General features: G+C 39.5%; 2 non-coding genes across 2 annotated transcripts; both read right to left on the reverse strand.

Moving 5' to 3' along the window:
- Positions 1-404: 404 nt before the first annotated feature.
- Positions 405-511, reverse strand: LOC112534817. The gene has a single exon (XR_003079064.1). It is a non-coding gene; the product is annotated as a small nucleolar RNA R71 (small nucleolar RNA).
- A 7169-nt stretch (positions 512-7680) lies between these two features.
- LOC112534805 lies at positions 7681-7787 on the reverse strand. Its single transcript, XR_003079052.1, has one exon. It is a non-coding gene; the product is annotated as a small nucleolar RNA R71 (small nucleolar RNA).
- Positions 7788-19507: the final 11720 nt, after the last annotated feature.

Consider the following 19507-nt stretch of genomic DNA (forward strand, 5'->3'; position numbering starts at 1 on the left):
CGATGGAAAACCATGACCCTCACGCCGATGAGGATCAGAGGACGATGTACGAGTTTGCTCGACCATCTTTGGATGGGACGAAAACTAGTATAGTCAGACCTGCTGTAGCGGCCAACAATTTTGAGATAAAGGCCAATGTTATCCAGATGATCCAACAAAGCATGCAGTTTGGAGGATTGCCCAGCGAGGATCCCAATGCACATATCTCCAACTTTTTGGAGATTTGTGACACATTCAAAATAAATGGAACAACCGATGATGCCATTCGGCTGAGATTGTTTCCATTTTCCTTGAGGGACAGAGCAAAGAGATGGCTGCAATCTCTTCTACAACAGACGATCACTACCTGGAAGGCGTTGGCCGAAAAATTTTTACATAAGTATTTTCCTCCCGCTAAAACTGCTAAACTTAGAAATGACATATATTCTTTTATGCAGTTTGATGATGAAAGCATGTACGATGCATGGGAGAGATTTAAAGATCTTTTGAGATGCTGCCCACATCACGGATTGCCAATGTGGATGCAGGTTCAGACCTTCTACAGCGGGTTGAACCTTGCAACGAGGCAGATGGTGGATGCTGCAGCAGGTGGGCGCTAAACAAGAAGAGCCCGGTGTTCGAACTTGATAGAGGAAATGGCCATAACAACTATCAGTGGCAATCCTCTAGGAGCCGACCAGGAAGACAGGGAGTGGTCAACCAAGTGGACTCTACAGCAACCTTGGCAGCTCAAGTGGAGCTTCTAGCCAAGAAGATCGACCAACTCCAGATGCCGGTTCATGCAAATAATGTTGGTCGCGAGTTTTATGGTGGCCTGCATTACGGTCTGACTGTCTGCATGAGGTATGTTTGCTTCATCCTCTACTACTTTTCCATCTAATTCTGCTATGTTGTCTGATGTTGAACAGGTTAATTATATGGGGAATACCCCAAGGCAGCAGAACGATCCTTACAGCAATACATACAACCCTGGATGGCGTAATCATCCCAACTTGATTGGAGGAACAATAACGCTCTGTGGTCCACCTGGTTTTCGGAGACTTTATCGGCAAAGCAACATTCAATTTGGACTCGCACAAGCTCCTCCTCTACCGGAAAAGAAGTCAAATTTAGAGGAGCTTATGATGAAGTTTGTGACGTCCTACGGAGATGAGGTTCCAAAGAACCGATAGTGCACTTAGGAACCGAAGCAGGCCTCGATTCGAACTTAGAGACCCAAATTGGCTAAATCTCTAAGATGTTGTCTGAGAGGCAGCAAGGAGCGCTCCCGAGCACCACTGAGTCTAACCCGAGGGAGCACGTGAACGCCATCACTTTGCGTTCAGGTAAGTTAGTTTCAGCTCCTTCTAAGCCTGTTTTTGATGACGCCACTATTGATGTGCAGGTTAAGGCAAGCAGTAAGGTTAGGGAACCTGAGGGACAAAAGGTGAAATCAATTCCAGTTAGGGAATATCAACCTAAGATTCCTTATCCTGCTAGAGATAAACAAGCAGAGGCGAAAGAGCAGTTCAGTAAGTTTTTAGATATTTTTAGACAACTGCATATTAACTTGCCTTTTATTGATGCATTGGAGCAGATGCCAAAGTATGCTAAGTTCTTAAAGGACATACTTAGCAGAAAAAGGAAGTTGGAGGAGGTCGCCTATGTTCAGCTTAATGAGGAGTGCTCATCGGTGTTTCAGAGCAAGTTGCCAGAGAAACGTCACGATCCAGGGAGTTTCACTATTCCTTGCACTTTAGGTAATTTATATGTTGATGATGCATTAGCTGATTTGGGGGCTAGCATAAATGTCATGCCCACTAGTTTGTTCAATAAGCTAGGTTTGGGGGAGGCAAAATCCACTAGGATGTGCATACAATTAGCTGACCGTTCTGTTAAGCTTCCTAGGGGAATTGTGGAAAATGTGCTAGTTAAGGTAGATAAGTTCATATTTCCTGTGGACTTTGTGGTTTTGGATATGGACAATGAGCATGGTATACCATTAATTTTGGGGAGACCTTTCCTTGCCACAGCTAGAGCTAAAATAGACGTATTTGAGGGGAAGTTAGAACTTAATGTAGGGGACGATTGTGTCACTTTTAGTTTACCCTCATTTGATAGTTCTTCCACCGACCATGTTCATGCCATTTGTTGTATTGATGGAATTGATCTTGCATGTAATACACAACCACAAGATGTACAAATGGATGATGCTATACATGTTTCTTCCCCTACTAGTATGTGCTATTCATCTGAAAAAAATAACTTGTATCAATATGAGACTTTGTGCTGTGATAGACCCGAGAAGGGTAGTTGCAAGTTTGTTTTTGACAGATCACTTAGCCGGAATTCGGAGTGGATGAATGGACATCCCAAATCGGTCCAGAGAGCACCTCCTTGGACATCTACTGCACACATCGGACCTTTTTATTGCGCTTATATGCCTCGAACCGCAACTTACATTGAGCCTACCTTCTTAATTTGCTCGCGATGCAGGAATGCTGATCTAGAGTCCAGCTAGACGACTCGAACAAAAAGAAGCGCCTTCGGGAGGCATTCCCGAATCTATTTTTGCTTTCTGAACTTTTGGACATTTTTTTTATTTTATTTTATGTAGTCATTTGCAGTTAGATATTTCAGTCTGTTTTTAGTAAGTTTGATTTTGAGGAGATGCTATCTTATTGAACCTTTTACTAGATGTTGCTTGGAATGTGTTTATTCTTGAATTTTGCAGGAGTTAGCCTACTTGATGCTCGTACGTAATTTTGAGGACTAACATATTTTGAAGTGTTAAAGTACACATCAAGGGCAGTATCTAGTAGACTTTCTAGTTTTTATCTCTTTTTGTCGTCTTGTTTTTCTTTTATTTTTCTAATTTCTTTTATGGACTCCCATAATTAGCTTAATTTTATGTATTTTATTCCTTTTATTTTGGAGTGCCTACCTTGTTCATACTGAGGACAGTGTCTTTCACAAGTGTGGGGTAGGTACCGTAGATTTGTGCAGGTACCGATTTTATCTTTGCTGTTTTTATCTTGTTTTAATATCCCTTATTGATTGAGTCCATTCATTATCACTGTCCTTATCTTGAGTTTTGTTTTAATCGAGTAGTTAATGATTTTCTCCTTTGAATGGATTCCCTTATAGCTTTTATCGAACCTTGTTGGAAGAAGGCAATGAACGAATCTCTTAATTACAATCCAGCCAGGTAAAACTGGTATTTTTCCTTAAATTCTTCCATTTTACTTTATCTTAGATATAGAACACTGTTAATATTGTTGCTTATTATTGTGATTGACTGTTTAAACTTTGGTTTGAGAATTCATGCAATTTTAACCCACTCAAATGGTGAGATTTTGAGCCAATTGGTGCATCACTATTATGCTCCCTGAGATTTTGGTGAATATTATTTTATTGAGGAGACTGCAATAGTTATAGGGTTATGTGATTTTAACTCATTCTCGGGACTAACAGTCTCAATTTTATTTTTTAGGTGACAGAGTTCTTCGCCATCCTGCATTTTGACAGCCCGACTTCTTTCTTCATCGGGCTTATTGTAAATAATCTACACTGTTATATTTTGAGTTATTTTATATTCTAGACCTTTCGCAGTAGTATATTTGATTTGTTATGATTATTCTTATCCATATCGGGCATGAAATGTTATCAAAGACCAATTAGATTTGTGTATGGCATGTCAAACATGATTAATATTATACTTTTCATATGCACTTCATTGAATATCGATTAGTAAGGCTTACTACGAGACTTGGTGCCCTTAAGCCTACCCATTCCCTAGTGCCGGTTATGGGCCCACAGATCGGCTCATGACAAAGTTGGTATCAAAGCCTAGGTTTAGTTTTCCTTCAACCTAGGTTAGCTTCCTTAACTACTGGGGAGTTAGGAAATCGAGTCTGTCCTTACGAGTTTCGTTGATTCTAGTATTTGTGCTATACGTTAGAGATTCTGTTGGGTTTGATATCTTGCTGTTTATTTTCAGTCTTGCCATGCTGAGAACTCAAGCAATTACAGTAGCAGCATCGGCCCAAGAGGCCCAGGATGAGTTTTCTGCTCAGCAGCTCCAACCCGTGATACTAGGAGGCGAGGTAGGCCTCGAGTAGCATCCCAACCAGTTCAGGGCGAGACTCAGGAGGCACACGGTGATAGTGGAGTCCTAGTGGAGGCATTTGTAGCTAGTATGACTGGGATGCAGAGGGCCTTAAAGCAGTTATTGGTCTTTCAGCAGCAGCAAGCTGCCTAGGGTTCAGGAAGCTGCAGCAATGGGTCCGGTATCAGGAACGAGTTCCCATGTCTGAGTACACTAAGTTGAGACCCGTGGAATTTGATTGGACATCTAAGGACCCTTTGGACTTCCTGGATGAGGTCGAGAAAAGGGCATCCAACTTGCACTGTTCTGATAGGAGGACAATCGAGATGGGCAGATTCTCTTTGAAGGGGATAACATCTCAGTGGTTCAGAGACTATATCCGCCCCTTTTTGGATGGACTGTCGTGGAGATAGTTCAGAGACAGGTTTGAGGAGTACTTCATCCCTTTTAGTATGAGACAAGTACAAAGAAAGATTTGAAAGGCTGATTAAGGGAGACTGGTCAGTGGCAGAATACACCAGACAGTTTGTTCAGCTGAGTAGGTATGCGCCCTATGCTGTAGGGACTGAGGAGCAGAAGAATAGTAAGTATATTTCAAGACTGGGTCCAGAGTTTGTCTCCTTGATTCAGTCTAGAAGGAGCAGCTTCCTAGAAGTGACTGACATGGCTAGACAAATGGAGATGACCCTGTGAGGACTTGGCCAAGGGACTGATAATGGCAGGAAAAAGAAAACCAGGATTGATGGTCAGTCCAGTGCATAGCCAGTTGTGCCGTATTACTGCAGTGGAGGTTACTCCGGAGGTTCCAACTATCAGGCTGCGCAGAGAGGCTACCGTAGGGTAGTGATATGCATTGTTTTATACATGTTTATATGCCCAATTACTTGCATTTTTGTGCATAGTTATCTTGTTTTATGCCAGAATCACCTGTGGTTTGGTTCCTTTCATGTTTCAGGTGATTATCAATGGACATTATCAGTAGTCGAGGGAAATACGTGTAAGTACGGACCATAATCCATCAAAATTGAGCAAGGGCTACCATTTCAAGGTTGAGCACGGACTGGACCCTGGCCGTACTGAACCATTAACATTTGACCCTCAAGAGTGTCATTTTGTCACAGCCTCCATCATGGCCCATGGTGGCTCAGCACCGGTGAGGGCACGGCCAGGAAGAAGACCTAATTTGCGAGACTAGGAGGTCCAGCACGGCCTGGACTTCGCCCGTGCTGACCAGCACGAGCTTGACCATGGCCGCTCTGGGACAATTATATAGGCAAAATCGAATTATTTTGCTAGGGTTTGATTTCTGACTTGATTTTATGCACAAGCCACCCTTTTCTAAACTTCGATATTCGACTTTGGGAGACTATTTTGCCTGTTGAAGGACATATTCTATTGGTTTAAACATCACATTGAATATCAAGAGTAGATTTGGAGGCATTCAAGAGGCAATTTAGGGTTCATCATTCAGATTTGGGGATTTAGGGCTGTTCATCTAACTTGAAGAAGAAGGGTGTACATGTTTTCAATTTGCTTTTTTATGTTTGTTCCTTACTTTGTGTTACTTATTAGCATGAGTAGCTAGAATTGTTGAACACATTGGGGTTCCTATGTTGTTGGATTGCATTTAATGTTTATGCGACTTTGATTATCAATGCTTGTTTTCTTCTTGCTTTCATTATTAATGAGAAATCACATTATTCATGAGACATTGTGAATTGTGATGTTTAGATTGCTTTATGTAATTGAGAAGTTTATTTAGGAATTGGAAATTTGAATAGTAAGAACTGGTTAATAATCACTTAGAGATAAGGGTAATTGATTAACCGGATTAAGAATTAACAACTCTAAGTTTTAATCTTAAGGCTAACCTAAAATCAATCATTAGGAAGAGATTCCATTGTTTAGATTCTTAGGTTTAGGGATTTGATATTCTCGAGAGGGAAATCGAATTCAATTTAGAATCCGCTCACGGGTAATTACAATTGGTAATTAATATAATCTCTACCTTCACTAAATTCCAACTAGCTTAGGTCCCCTTGGGTTTGCTTTTTTCCCTTGATTGTTTCACGAAATCCTTTCAGACTGTTTGACATTTAGTTAATCATTTAGCTTGCATCTAATCATAGAATAATAACTTCATCGATTTTGTTAAGGTTAGAGATCATAAGACACTGCAGTAGTTCTAGGATCACCCTTTTCTGAGAATACGACCTTGATACTCGCCATTAGTGCTAGTCTGCATCGATAGGTTTACTGCCTTAGATTGTATCTACATAAAATAGCCTATCAAGTTTTTGGCACCGTTGCCAGGGAACTTTTGTGTGAACTAGAGTGAATTTATGTTTGTGTTAATCTAGCCATTTTTATTTTCTGTCTTTTCATTTCTTTTTATTCTTTATTATTTTATCCAATTATGTGTTCTTTGGTTGCTGCCTTTTAATTTCAGATAGTTTATGACCAGGAGCTCTAATCCTACTCCTGTAGACCCTCTTGCTGAACCAGAGCGATCCCTCCATCTTTTGAGGAAGTGTATGCAAGAAGAAGAGGAGGTGCAGATAGAGATTGAAGCCCCTGTGAATAGACCAGCAGGGATGGGAGATAACAACCAGGCTGCGGATGAAAATAGGATAATGTATGAGTTTGCTAGACCTTCTCTTGAGAGGACACAGACGAGTATATTGCGACCACTTGTGGTAGCCAATAACTTTAAAATAAAGCCGAGCGTGATACAAATTGTCCAAAATAGTGTACAATTGGGGGGACTGCTGAGCGAGGACCCAAATGCTCACATCACCAACTTAAAAAAAGCCTTTTTCCCTCTTTTCTTTATTTTATTACTTTTATTACTTTCAAAATTACTTTTTATATTTTTTTTATTCTTTTATTTTTATATGGAATGCCCAAGTTATTATATATCATGAGCAATACGGAAATGGAACGAGTAATCTCTTGCTTTATCCAAGAAAAGGTCTTTATAGTTTGCATGGTCCAATCATTGATCCTGAAAATTTCTATAATAAAATTAGGTAGGTCGCTAGTATAGTTCCCTATCCACGATACTGCTATTTACTGAAATTTTTTTACTAAAATAGAAAATATAGGAAGAGAATCCCTATCTCATTTATTAACTACTTCATTTATGAATTTCATAGTAATAGAAACAAAATACATGTATATCCTACCGAGACAGAATTTGTAACTTGCTACCTCTTGCCTAGCAGGCAAAGATTTACCTTCGTGGAAAGGATGATTCATTCGGATCGACATGAGAGTCCAACTACACTGCATTAAAAACAAGATTTGGCTCAGGATTGCCCATTTTTAATTCCAGGGTTATCACTTAGTAGGTTTCCATACTAAGGCTCAATCCAATTAAGTCCGTAGCGTCTACCAATTTTGCCATAGAGATCTATAACACCTTCAAAATAAATGGAACGACTGATGATGCCATTCAATTGAGGCTATTTCCATTTTCTTTAAGGGACCGAGTGAAAAGATAGTTGCAGTCACTCCGAGCCAACACTATTACGATATGGAGATCGTTGGATGAGAAATTTTTATATAAGTAATTTCCTCCTGCTAAAACTGCTAGATTGAGAAATGATATATCTTCTTTTGTGCAGTTCGACGATGAGAGCATGTATGATGCTTGGGAGAGGTACAAAGACTTGCTTCGATGTTGCACGCACCACAGACTACCAGTATGGATGCAGGTTCAGACCTTTTACAGCGGTTTCAACCTTGCTACTAGGCAGATGGTAAATGCTGCAGCAGGTGGGGCCCTGAACAGTAAACCACCGGAGTAGGCACAAAATCTGATAGAGGAGATGGCCAAGAACAACTACCAGTGGCAATCCTCTAGGAGTCGGCCAGTCAAGCAGGGAGTGGTCAACCAGCTAGACTCCACAGCAGCCTTGGCAGCTCAAGTGGAGCTTCTGACCAAGAAATTAGACCAGCTTCAGATGCCGGTTCATGCAGCCTAGATAAGCTGCGAGTTCTGGTGGTGGCCCACACTACGGTGCAAACTGTAATGCGGGAGGTATGTTTGCTTCACCTTCTAATTCTTCATCCTCTATTATTTCTGCTGACCTTGAATAAGTAGACTATATGGATAATGTACCTAGACAACAAAAAAACCCGTACAGTAATACATACAACCCCGGTTGGTGCAATCATCCCAACTTCAGTTGGAGGAATAACAGCAACCAAGGACCACCCGGCTTTCAGAGGTTGCATCAACAATAGTCACAGCCGTAAGTTGGTCCACCCCAACTACCTCCACCTCAGGAGAGAAAGCCTAATCTCGAAGAGTTGCTGATGAAATTTGTGTCCTCTACCGACAACAGATTTCAGCAGACGGACAACACACTTAGGAATCAGTAGGCCTCCATTCAGAATTTGGAGACTCAAATAGGCCAGATTTCTAGGATGTTGGTTGAGAGGCAGCCAGGACTCTGCCTAGCACTATAAAGCCTAACCCGAGGGAGCATGTGAAAGCAATCATGTTGCGATCAGGTAAATTTGTTCATGGTCCTTCTGTTTCTAACACTAATGCTGATGCGCAGGTAAATTTAAGCAGGGAAGTTGAAGCTACCAAGGCAAAGGAACTAGAGAATGAAGAGGCAAAGGAGATTCCATTGAGGGAATACCAGCCCAAAATCCCGTACCCTACTAGATTAAAGCAGGCGCAAGTCGAGCAGCAGTTTGGTAAATTCCTGGATATTTTTAAACAACTACATATAAATTTACCTTTTGTTGAAGTTATTTCGCAGATGACTAGGTATGTGAAGTTCTTAAAGGAGATTCTTAGCAATAAGAGGAAATTTAAGGACTTGGCATGCGTGACGCTAAATTAGGAATGTTCGGCCCAGAATAAGTTATTAGAAAAAAGACATGATCCAGGGAGTTTTACTATTCCTTGTGTTATAGGTAACTTATATGTCAATGATGCCTTATCTAATTTAGGGGCTGGCATTAATGTAATGCCATACAACCTATTTGTAAAATTGGGGCTGGGAGAGACCAAACCCATTAGGATGAGTATACAATTAGCTAATAAATCTGTTAAGTATCCTAGGGGTATTGTAGAGAATGTGCTGGTAAAAGTAAATAAATTTATATTTCCTATCAATTTTGTGATCTTAGACATGGACGGTGAGAGTAGTGTACCCTTAATTCTAGGAAGACCTTTTCTTGCAACATCTAGGGCAATAGCCTATCAGGTAGACACAACCAGAAGGGTACTAGAGGATTCAGACTAGGATATGGCTTCAGTGGTAGTAGGCAGATTTCAGGCTACAGCAACTCTAGTTCTGGAGCCAGCACCTGTCAGATGTGCGGTAGGTCACATGAGGGACTGTGCCTAACTTCCAGCGGAGACTGTTTTAGGTGTGGCGAGATGGGTCATATGGCTCGAGCATGCCCTCACTACTTCAGTTAGCCAGATTTTCCTCAGGGCTCGTCTGCTAGTGCGACCCGACCAGCTTGTCCTTCAGCTTCAGGATATTTCCAGGGTGCATCTCAGTTTGTCGGCCAGCAGGGCCTTGATTTTGGAGGTAGATGTATGGGAGGCCGATCTGGGAGCAGAGTTCAAAGTCAAGCTTCAAGCTCTCAGCAGTCAGGCCGTAGGCAAGCGAGAGTGTTCACCTTTACTTATTAAGATGCACGAGCCTAAAATGCTGTGGTGTTAGGTATTATTTCCGTCTGCTATTCTGAAGCTAGAGTCTTATTAGACCCTGGGGCTATCCATTCTTTTGTATCGCCTAGTTTTGCTTTAAGATTGGATGTCCAGCCCGTTAGACTTCAAGTTCTGATGTCGGCCACTATGACGTTAAGTGATGGCTTAGAGACCGATGTTGTGTTTTTTTGTCGTGTCCGGTGTCAGTTGAGGGTTGGGATTTGGTTGCTAACTTAATTCTGTTGGACGTCATGGATTTTGATGTAATTTTGGGAATGGATTGGTTGGCTATGCATTTTGCCATGTTGGACTGCCGGGAGAAACAAGTAACTTTTTGAATCCCCGGGGACTCAGAGTTCCATTTTAAAGGCGAGCAGGTACCTACTCCATTGAATCTCGTGTCAGCTATTACAGCTAGGCGGATGTTTCACGTGGATGTCAGGGATATTTGGCTTTGATCAAGGATACTTCGGTAGGAAAAGGTAGCATTGAGGACATTCAGATGGTTTACGAGTTTCCTGATGTATTTCTAAAAGAGCTACCAGGATTACCGCCTAATAGGGAGATAGAGTTCTGCATCGATATGGTACCAGGTACAACACCTATTTCCTTGCCGCCCTACCAAATGGCGCCAGCTGAGTTAAAGGAGTTAAAGGAGCAATTGCAGGACCTCCTGGATAAGGGTTTTATTAGACCCAGTACGTCTCCGCGGGGTGCTCCTATTCTGTTCGTGAAGAAGAAGGATGGTACTTTGCGCCTCTGTATTAATTACTGGTAGCTGAATAAAGCGACGATTCGTAACCGATATTCGCTTCCTTGCATTGATGATCTATTCAACTAGCTTCAAGGAGCCGCACGTTTCTCTAAGATTGATTTGCGATCGAGGTATCACCAGTTGAGGATTCATGAGGAAGACGTGCCGAAGACAGCATGCAAGACGCGTTATAGGCATTATGAGTTCCTGGTAATGTCGTTTGGACTCACTAATGCTCCTGCAGCCTTCATGAATCTGATGAATCGGGTGTTCAAGCAGTACCTAGATTGTTTTGTCATAGTATTCATTAATGATATCTTGGTGTACTACAAAAGTGAAGAGGAGCTCGCATGACATCTGAGTATGGTACTTCAGACGTTGAGGGAACATCAGTTATACACTAAGTTCTCCAAGTGCGAGTTTTGGTTAGAAACCATTGCTTTTCTAGGACACATTGTGTTTAGAGAGGGTATCCAAGTAGACCCCAAGAAAGTGGAGGCGGTGACTGCCTGGCACAGACCGACCATGGTGACTGAGGTGCGTAGCTTTTTGGCATTGGCAAGCTACTACCGTCGATTCATGCAGGACTTTTCGAGGATAGCACCACCTTTGACTAAGCTGACTCAGAAGAATGTCAGGTTCTAGTGGACTGATGCGTGTGAAAGAAGTTTCCAGAAGCTGAAAGACTGTTTAACTTCAGCTCCAGTGTTGACCTTACCCTCTAGGACTGGTGGATTCATGGTGTATTGTGACACTTCCAGAGTGGGTTTGGGTTGTATCCTGATGCAAAAATGGTAAGGTATGGCTTATGCATCCAGGCAATTGAAGAAGCATGAACAGAATTACCCTACCCATTATTTGAAGATGGTAACAATAATTTCTGCTTTAAAGATCTTGAGGTACTATCTCTATGGTGAGTGATGAGCATAGTTTTACACATATTTGCTTGCATATTATTGCGTATGTTCTTAGCAATTATTGTGCTTTTATTCCCAGATCACCCGTGTTTTATGTTCTTTTGCATTTCAGGAACATTTATAGGACCATCATCGGTGTTTAAGCAATTATAGATCAATACGTGCGGAAACGGACGAGAATTCATCAAGATCGGACAAGAGCCCATGATGCATACATTGAGCACGGCCCGGACTGCGGCCGTGCTCAACTCAATAACTTTGATTCTTGAAATTGGCACTTTGGGCACGGTTTCCCTAGCCACCACGGCCTTCAAAGCATGGCCCGTGGTGGCCAACACGGGAGCAACACAGTAGTGGTGAAACCCTACTTGGTGAGATCCACGATTTCGGCCGGCTGGACTTTGGCGTCTTGACGGCCTGACCTTGAACACGGCCGTGTTGAGTTAAATATATAAGAAAAATGAATTTTCCTTAGAAAAAGAGGGGGAAAAAAAGAGTGACATTGAGCCTTAGTGGCTGGTTTGGTTTCTGCACAATACTGAGTGCAAGAGAGAGTTGCAGTGAGTAAGAATCCCGGAATCATAAGATTCCGAGTGCAGAACAGTAGTGGAGCAATTCAAGAGGCAGTTTGGGAGATTAATCAAAGTGTAGATCCAGATTTGGAGCTGTTCATCCAATTCGAGAGAAAAGGGTGTACATGTTTTATTTTCATTATTCTTTCATTGTAATTGATTTCCTAGATTGTTTTAAATATGAACATGTTTAGCTAGACTGATTTAATCCATTGGGATTTCTTTACTATGTTGGCTTGATATTATATTGTTGGATTGTTTGAGTTGGTTTTGTATTCTTCTTGTTTTCAGTATTAATAAGATTATGCATTATTCATGAGACGTTGTGAATTGTGATGTTTAGATTGCTTTATGAGATTGAGAAATCCGTTTGGCAATTGGAATTTTGAATAACAAGAACTGGTTAATAATCGCTTAGAGATAAGGATGATTAACTAGCCGGATTAAGAATTAACAAAGCTTAATAGAGGCGGATTAAAGCTTAATGCTAATTTAAGAATCAATCGTTAGGAAGAGATTCCAACTTTAGGTTATTAGGTTTAGGAATTCGGTTATCTCGAGAGAAACCGAATTGATTAAATTCATCCACGGGTAGCATAATTAGACTCACCGATCCTTTATCTTTTGTTTGATTGCCAACTAGTTTAGATTCTCTTTGGGTTTATCTTCTTGTCTTGATTATTTCACTTATCAATTACTCCTGCATCTCCCTCGAAACTTAGCTCGTAGTTAATAGTTAGTTTAGAATTTATTCATCATCCATTTTAGGTTAATATAACAAAGAACAAAGGAGTAACTCTGGGCTTTCACTTTCCCGAGGAATACGACCTTGATACTCGCCATTAGTGCTAGACTGCATCGATAGGTACACTGCCTTAGATTGTAGCTAACACGAGTAGCACCCCATCAGTGAGACATGCGAGATATATACGAACCATAAAAGCTTGAAGTATATTTTTCAACAGAAGGAATTGAATCTGAGACAGAGGAGATGGTTGGAGCTTCTGAAAGATTATGATTGTAATATTCTCTACCATCCAAGTAAGGTGAATGTCGTGGCAGATGCCTTGAGTAGGAAGTTGGTAGGTAGTCTTGCTCATATCAGTGCAGAGAAGAGACCCCTGAATAGAGAGTTGCATGAACTGTATGACCAAGGGTTACAGATGGAGGTATTCGAATCAAGAGCATTGTTAGCACATTTCAGGGTTAGGTCTATACTCGTTGACAAAATCAGGTTAGCTCAAAATCAAGACCCACAGTTACGGAAAATCTTGGAAGAAGTGCAGTAGGGTCGAGATAATGATTTTGTTATAGATGATGATGGTACTCTCAAGATGGGCACTAGGCTGTGGGTTCCCGATGTGAATAATCTCACAAAGGAGATTTTAGAAGAGGCTCATTGTATAGCTTACAACGTGCATCTAGGCTCCACCAAGATGTATCATGATTTGAAAGGAAATTATTGGTGGAATGGAATGAAGAGGGATGTGGCAAAGTTTGTCTCCAAGTGTCTGACGTGTCAGCAAGTCAAATTAGAGCATCATAAGCCATCAGGGTTATTGCAACCACTTCCTATACCATAGTGGAAATGGGAAAGGATTACTATGGATTTTGTTTCGGGTTTACCCAAAACTTCGGCTTGTTATGATTCTATTTGGGTGATTGTGGACCGATTGACTAAGTCAGCGCATTTCCTTCCAGTGAAGACTACTTATTCTGTGGCTAAGTATGCACGAGTGTACCTAGAGAGAATTGTCAGTCTTCACGGCATTCCTATTTCCATAGTGTTTGATAGAGGAATGCAGTTCACTTTGAGGTTTTCGAAAAAGTTACAAGAAGAGGTTGGTACCAGATTGGACTTTAGTACAACCTTTCATCTCTAGACTGACATACATTTAGAGAGGACAATTCAGACCTTAGAGGATATGCTTCGGATGTGCGTGATAGATTTTGGTGGTTAGTGGGATTGGTATCTACCGTTGATTGAATTCGCATATAACAACAGCTACCATGTGAGCATTGAGATGGTACCTTTTGAGGCATTGTACAACCAGAAGTGTAGATCTCCTATGTGTTGGGAAGAGGTTGGCGAACAGAAGCTAGTAGGACCAGAGTTTGATGAATCCGTAGTGTATGAATGAACACTTAAAGGAGTTGCAAACCAAAGTACTGAGGTAATTGACAAATATGGTTTCAACCTTTCTTCTTTCACTTTCCACTTTTTGATGGCTTGTTGAATTACTAGCATCGAGTCCCCATAGACCATCAGCTGCTTTGCTCCTGCTACCACGATCGCTTCTAATCCAATAAACATGCTTATCCTCCATCATATTATTCGTCACTTTAAAGTCCAATCTTTTGGCTATTGGCAACACTTTCTTCTTCTAGTGTGATTAGAACTACTCCTTACCCTACACCTCTGGTATTTACAGCTCCATCAAAGTACATCTTGTCAAACCCAAACTCAAAATATCCAAATAAATACCAAAATATGTAATTAATTGGTAAATAGTATTATAAGGGTTTTAAATCCAAGCTAAGTGGATACACATGTATAATATGGCCTAAAACATTTTATAAAGAAAATGTAGTGAAAATTTTACCAAACTAGTATTAACGAGATTAATATCTTTAACTTTATAAACGTATATTATTACATAATTCTAACAATATATTTATAAACTTATGTAGCATCACAAGCTTAATATACACAAGTTAAATACACACAAGTACCCAAAATGCTCCTATGCTTGAGATAACTCCTATAGCCCACCTGATAATACTAACCGATGCAAAACGGACAGCTAAAACTATTTACAACTGCGCTAACCTGGAAATAAAAAAATGCCAAGGAATGAGCTAGCAACTCAATGAGCATTTAATTTACTAAACAATAGTATATTAGGCAAAAATTACCAAATTTATATTAAGCACATAAATCATACAATTAATTCATAAAAAATATCAAACTCAACAAATTCAATATTTCAACCAAACAAACAATTCCATTTTATATTAATTCCCATAAAAGTAGGATTGGATAACTTAATCTCATATTTCCTCACATAATTCACGTTCCGGTGGCTACCTGACGAGACTATCCACCCGGCTCAGTCTCGCCATCTCACATACTTAGGTAGCTATCTGCCCGGCTCAGCTTTCCCGATCACACACGTATCAATCCGAAAGTCATCTTTTCCCTAAATCACAATTAATTCACTTCACTTCATGATACATCACAATCAATTCACAAAGTCTCAACTTAAGTAATATCTCATTTGATTCATAATTCAAAAGTATCAATTTATTCATTACCACTCAACAAGCCAAGAGCATGGCAAACACCAACTCAATCAACCAAGAACATGTCAAATAATCAAACATTACATTTTCTACTCAATATACACAAAGTTTAGTCTATTAAATGCTTACAAAAATTTATAGGATAACAAGGTAGTCCTATTCCTCTCTTCTTACCACTTTCTAGCCCTTGGACACACCTATTCACATATTCAATACAAAATAAAATTTAATAACAAGGTATATATATATATATATATATATATATACAATTGAGATCTGCTCCTGTATCAAACAAGGCGATGGTTTCTATCTGGAAATCACCAGGGAAAACAAGCTTTATCTGAATCAAATACTTTCTTGAAGTAATTTCCTTTAAAACATTGATGATGTTTTCAGGAACATTTTCAGAAACTTCAAGATTTTGAAAATCATTTTCCTCATCAGAATCGGAATCACTATTCTGCTTGAGGATCAAGCTTTGAAGCAAAACAGAATCATTTTGTTGTTTTTCTTTCAACTCTTTGAGTTTTGTTTTGATGGCTTTAATTTCTTTTTGAAGTTCTTGAACAGTAGGAAGAGGGTTTTTCAACTTTTTTCCTTTGTCCAAAATCATAGTAAGATCATAAGTGTTCTTACTAGAAGAGGGAACAAGGGATTCAGTTTTTAAAATCTCTTTCAAAACTTGTTTTTGGATTTGAGGATCATTAATATGCTTAACAGCTTCAAGAAGAGCTTCTTGTTGCCTAGTGAGCATATTAATATTCTTTGAAAACCTTTCGGAATCTGTTTCAGAAGACTCAGATGAGGTTTTGATTTCATCAATTTGAAATTCTTCCTCACTGTTTGAGAATTCTGATTCAGAAGAATCGACTAGAAGAGCAGAAATTTTTGCTAAAACTTCTTCTTCTATTTGGAGCTCATGGAGTTTTTTGGAAAATCTACAATACTTTGAAGTATGGCCTTTCTTACCACATTTAAAGCATGTAATTTTGGAAAAATTGTTTTTGGAATCTTTTTTTGGAAATTTGGAAGAAGATGGTTTTTTGTAGAAATTCTCCTTGCTTCTAGGAGTCTTTTTATTTTTGAAAAATCATTTTTTCTTAAAAGATTTTGAAAAATTTTCTTTGCATTTCCCTTTGCAGGAAGAAGAGGGCTCTATGGGGTTATACTCAAACCGGTTCTGAAACTACCTAGTTCTGCCTAGTCTTTTCATCTCCCATTTGAGCGTCTTTGGAGCTTAAGGTCATGACATATCTTTAAACCTTCTTTCCGGGTAAGGCTAACTAGCTCACCATAAGTATAGAAATCATAAGGGATCCGACCATTATGTGCTTCTCTTATGGTATTCTAACTCTTTCACCTAGAATCTTAGGTAAATGGCTAAGAATTTCTCTTTCCGGAAAGGTTGGCTAGAATCTTCCCTAAGCATGACTCTGGTTAGGAAGGTGTCTTTGTAGGTTTGGAAATTGCTAAGCTTTTTGCAGGTTAGGTTGCTAAGGAGCTCAGCATTTTTGTCTTTTAGAAGAGAAGGGTCTACTATGAAATGAAGAAAAATAGTGAGGATTAAAGTTGATACTGCATCCTCAATTGGATTTCCTAATTCATCTAATATGGGAGTTCCTTCCACTGTGGTTTGGATAGCACCTAGGATTTAGAGCAGTTGTGCTTGAGTGAGATGGTAATCCCACCATCCTTTAAGCTGGCTAGAAAATCTAGCTATTAGGAGCTCAGCAATGGCTCTATCTGAGGTACCGCTTTGGGTTTTGTAGGCATTGGCCGCCATGGTCATCTGTTGCAAGAGACCAAGGATGTTGTATTCAGACATTCCACCTATATTCCATTCATAGGCGGAGGCATTGAATCTAGGCAGGTTAGGATGTTGTTCCTATTTTCAATTCCTAAATCCGGAGCGGTACTCCTAGGAGTATGCCGGGACAATCTAGGGGCTTGTAATCCCAATCATTAATGTTGAAGGGTTTTGAATAGGGCTTTCAAGGTCCGAATCATTGGATTCATCGCTTTGGGCTTGATTTAAAATCTTGATATTCCCTCGCTTTGAGGAGTATCCGGTACTAGATTTTGGAAGACTTCGGAGGTTGCTAATTTGCTTGGTGATCTCATTGCTTTAGCAAACTCAGTTTGCTTTTGGAAATGGTCTTGGCTAAGCTTTGTAATCCGGTATGGTTTGAAGGCGGGTTTTGAGCTTTCCGGTGGTTTGACTCTTTTGGATGACCGATCTGGGGATTGGAGAGGTTAAGACTACAGGAGGTTCTTGGATCTGGTTTTCTATTCTAACTAGCTGTTTTCCTATAGTGTTAAGACAGGTGTTTGAGAAATTGTTCTGCTGAACAATGTTCTTGACATTCTTGTCTAGGTCTTCTCCTACCAATTTGTAAGGAGTAGCTTCTATCTCATTCTCTCCATAGGGAATAGTTATTTTCCTAAGGGGAGGATGATCAGACTGGACGGTTAGGTTTTCTCCTACCTTCCATTCAGGGGCTTTATTCCTTACTGTGACAGGACTAATGAGCTTTTCTTTGAAAGGATAAAGGATACCATTTTCTTTGTAATAGATTTGAAACCAATCAAAAAATTTGATTTGGACTTTGTTTTGAATGCAAAATTGATAGTATCTTTCTTGAATACTATCTTTTCTTGCAAAATTCTTAAAAACCAAAGTTTTTAAGATGGTTTTTCTTTGAATAGAAATCTTCATGCAAAGTTTTTATCTATTTGAAAATCTTTTGAAATCATGTTGATCTCTGCTTGAGATTTTGGGTTATGGTACGATGGTGATGGTGAAGATGGGGTGAGGTAATCTCATATCTTCGTCATCTTTCTTTGGATCATTGTAAATTGGTCCGGGGATATTGCTTTGGTAATCAACATTCCGAAGTATATTGTTTGGAACATCGGATGTTGAAAATCGGGGTTGTGTTTGAGATGGAATTGGTTCTTTGTAAGGAGCATAAATAGCGAAGGTATTTTGGATATCCTTCCAATATCTATGGTCGATGTTGAAGAACCATCATCGGAAAATCTAGAGGAAGATGATTTCATTGAATGTGATCTTTACCTTTCCATCCGGGAATTGGGCTATGTGTTTGGTTCATTTACTTTGGAGATGTAGGTTGGGTTGCACCTTCAAGGATCCATTCTTGGAAGAGTGATGATATATATATATATATATATATATATATATATTTTTTTATCTTCTTATCTACCATTTTTAGAGTTAACAAGCGCATGCTCTGTGCTTGCCTCATCTGAGGATCCTACACACCAGAGACTTGTTGATCTATTTGTTTTTCTCTATCTTCTCTATCTTTGGTATCAGAGCCAATTGGGTTTCGGGAAAGAAACATCATCTGTATAAAGAACATTTTAAACTCATTTTAATTTGCATCAGATCACTGATAAACAAGCACTGTTCATTTATGCACAGTAGTAAGTCCCGTCAGGTGTAAGGGCAGTAAAACTGGTGGCTTGGTTCATGTTTGTTTAGAAAGTTATTTTGGTTTATTTTAAAATGAATTTAGAACCATTTTTCTGTAGATCTTCTTCTTTCTCAAATTCTTCTACCTCTGAATCTTCAAGGTACAAAGGTTTAGTAAATAGTGAAGAAATCACTATTGAAGATTTTACAAAGCAAACAGAACCAAATACAAATCTAAAAAATATAACCCAATTCCCAGATGGAAAAGTAAAGCTTACATTCAACAGGAAATCAACCTCTTCTAGATTTTTTGATGATGATTCTTCAACATCGACCATAGATATTGGAAGGGTATCAAAAATACCTTCTATTATTTATGCTCCTTACAAAGAACCAACTCCATCTCAAACACAACCCAGATTTTCAACATCTGATATACCAAGCTCAAAAAATATACTACAGAATGTTGATTACTAAAGCAATATTCCCGGACGGTCTGATGAACCAAAGAAAGAAGATGAGGATATAGAGATCGTCTACCCCTCTTCACCATCACCATTTGTAATAACACAAAATCTAGAAGGAGATCAACATGATTTCAAAGATTTTCAAATTGATAAAAGCTTTACATGAAGATTTCTATTCAAAGAAGAACCATTCTAAAAACTTTGATTTTTAAGAATTTTTACAAGAAAAGACAGTATTCAAGAAAGATCCAATCAATTTTGCATTTCAAAACAAGTCAAATCAATTTTTGG

The sequence above is a fragment of the Ricinus communis genome, chromosome 4 (assembly GCF_019578655.1).
Source record: "Ricinus communis isolate WT05 ecotype wild-type chromosome 4, ASM1957865v1, whole genome shotgun sequence".
NCBI lineage: Eukaryota > Viridiplantae > Streptophyta > Magnoliopsida > Malpighiales > Euphorbiaceae > Ricinus > Ricinus communis.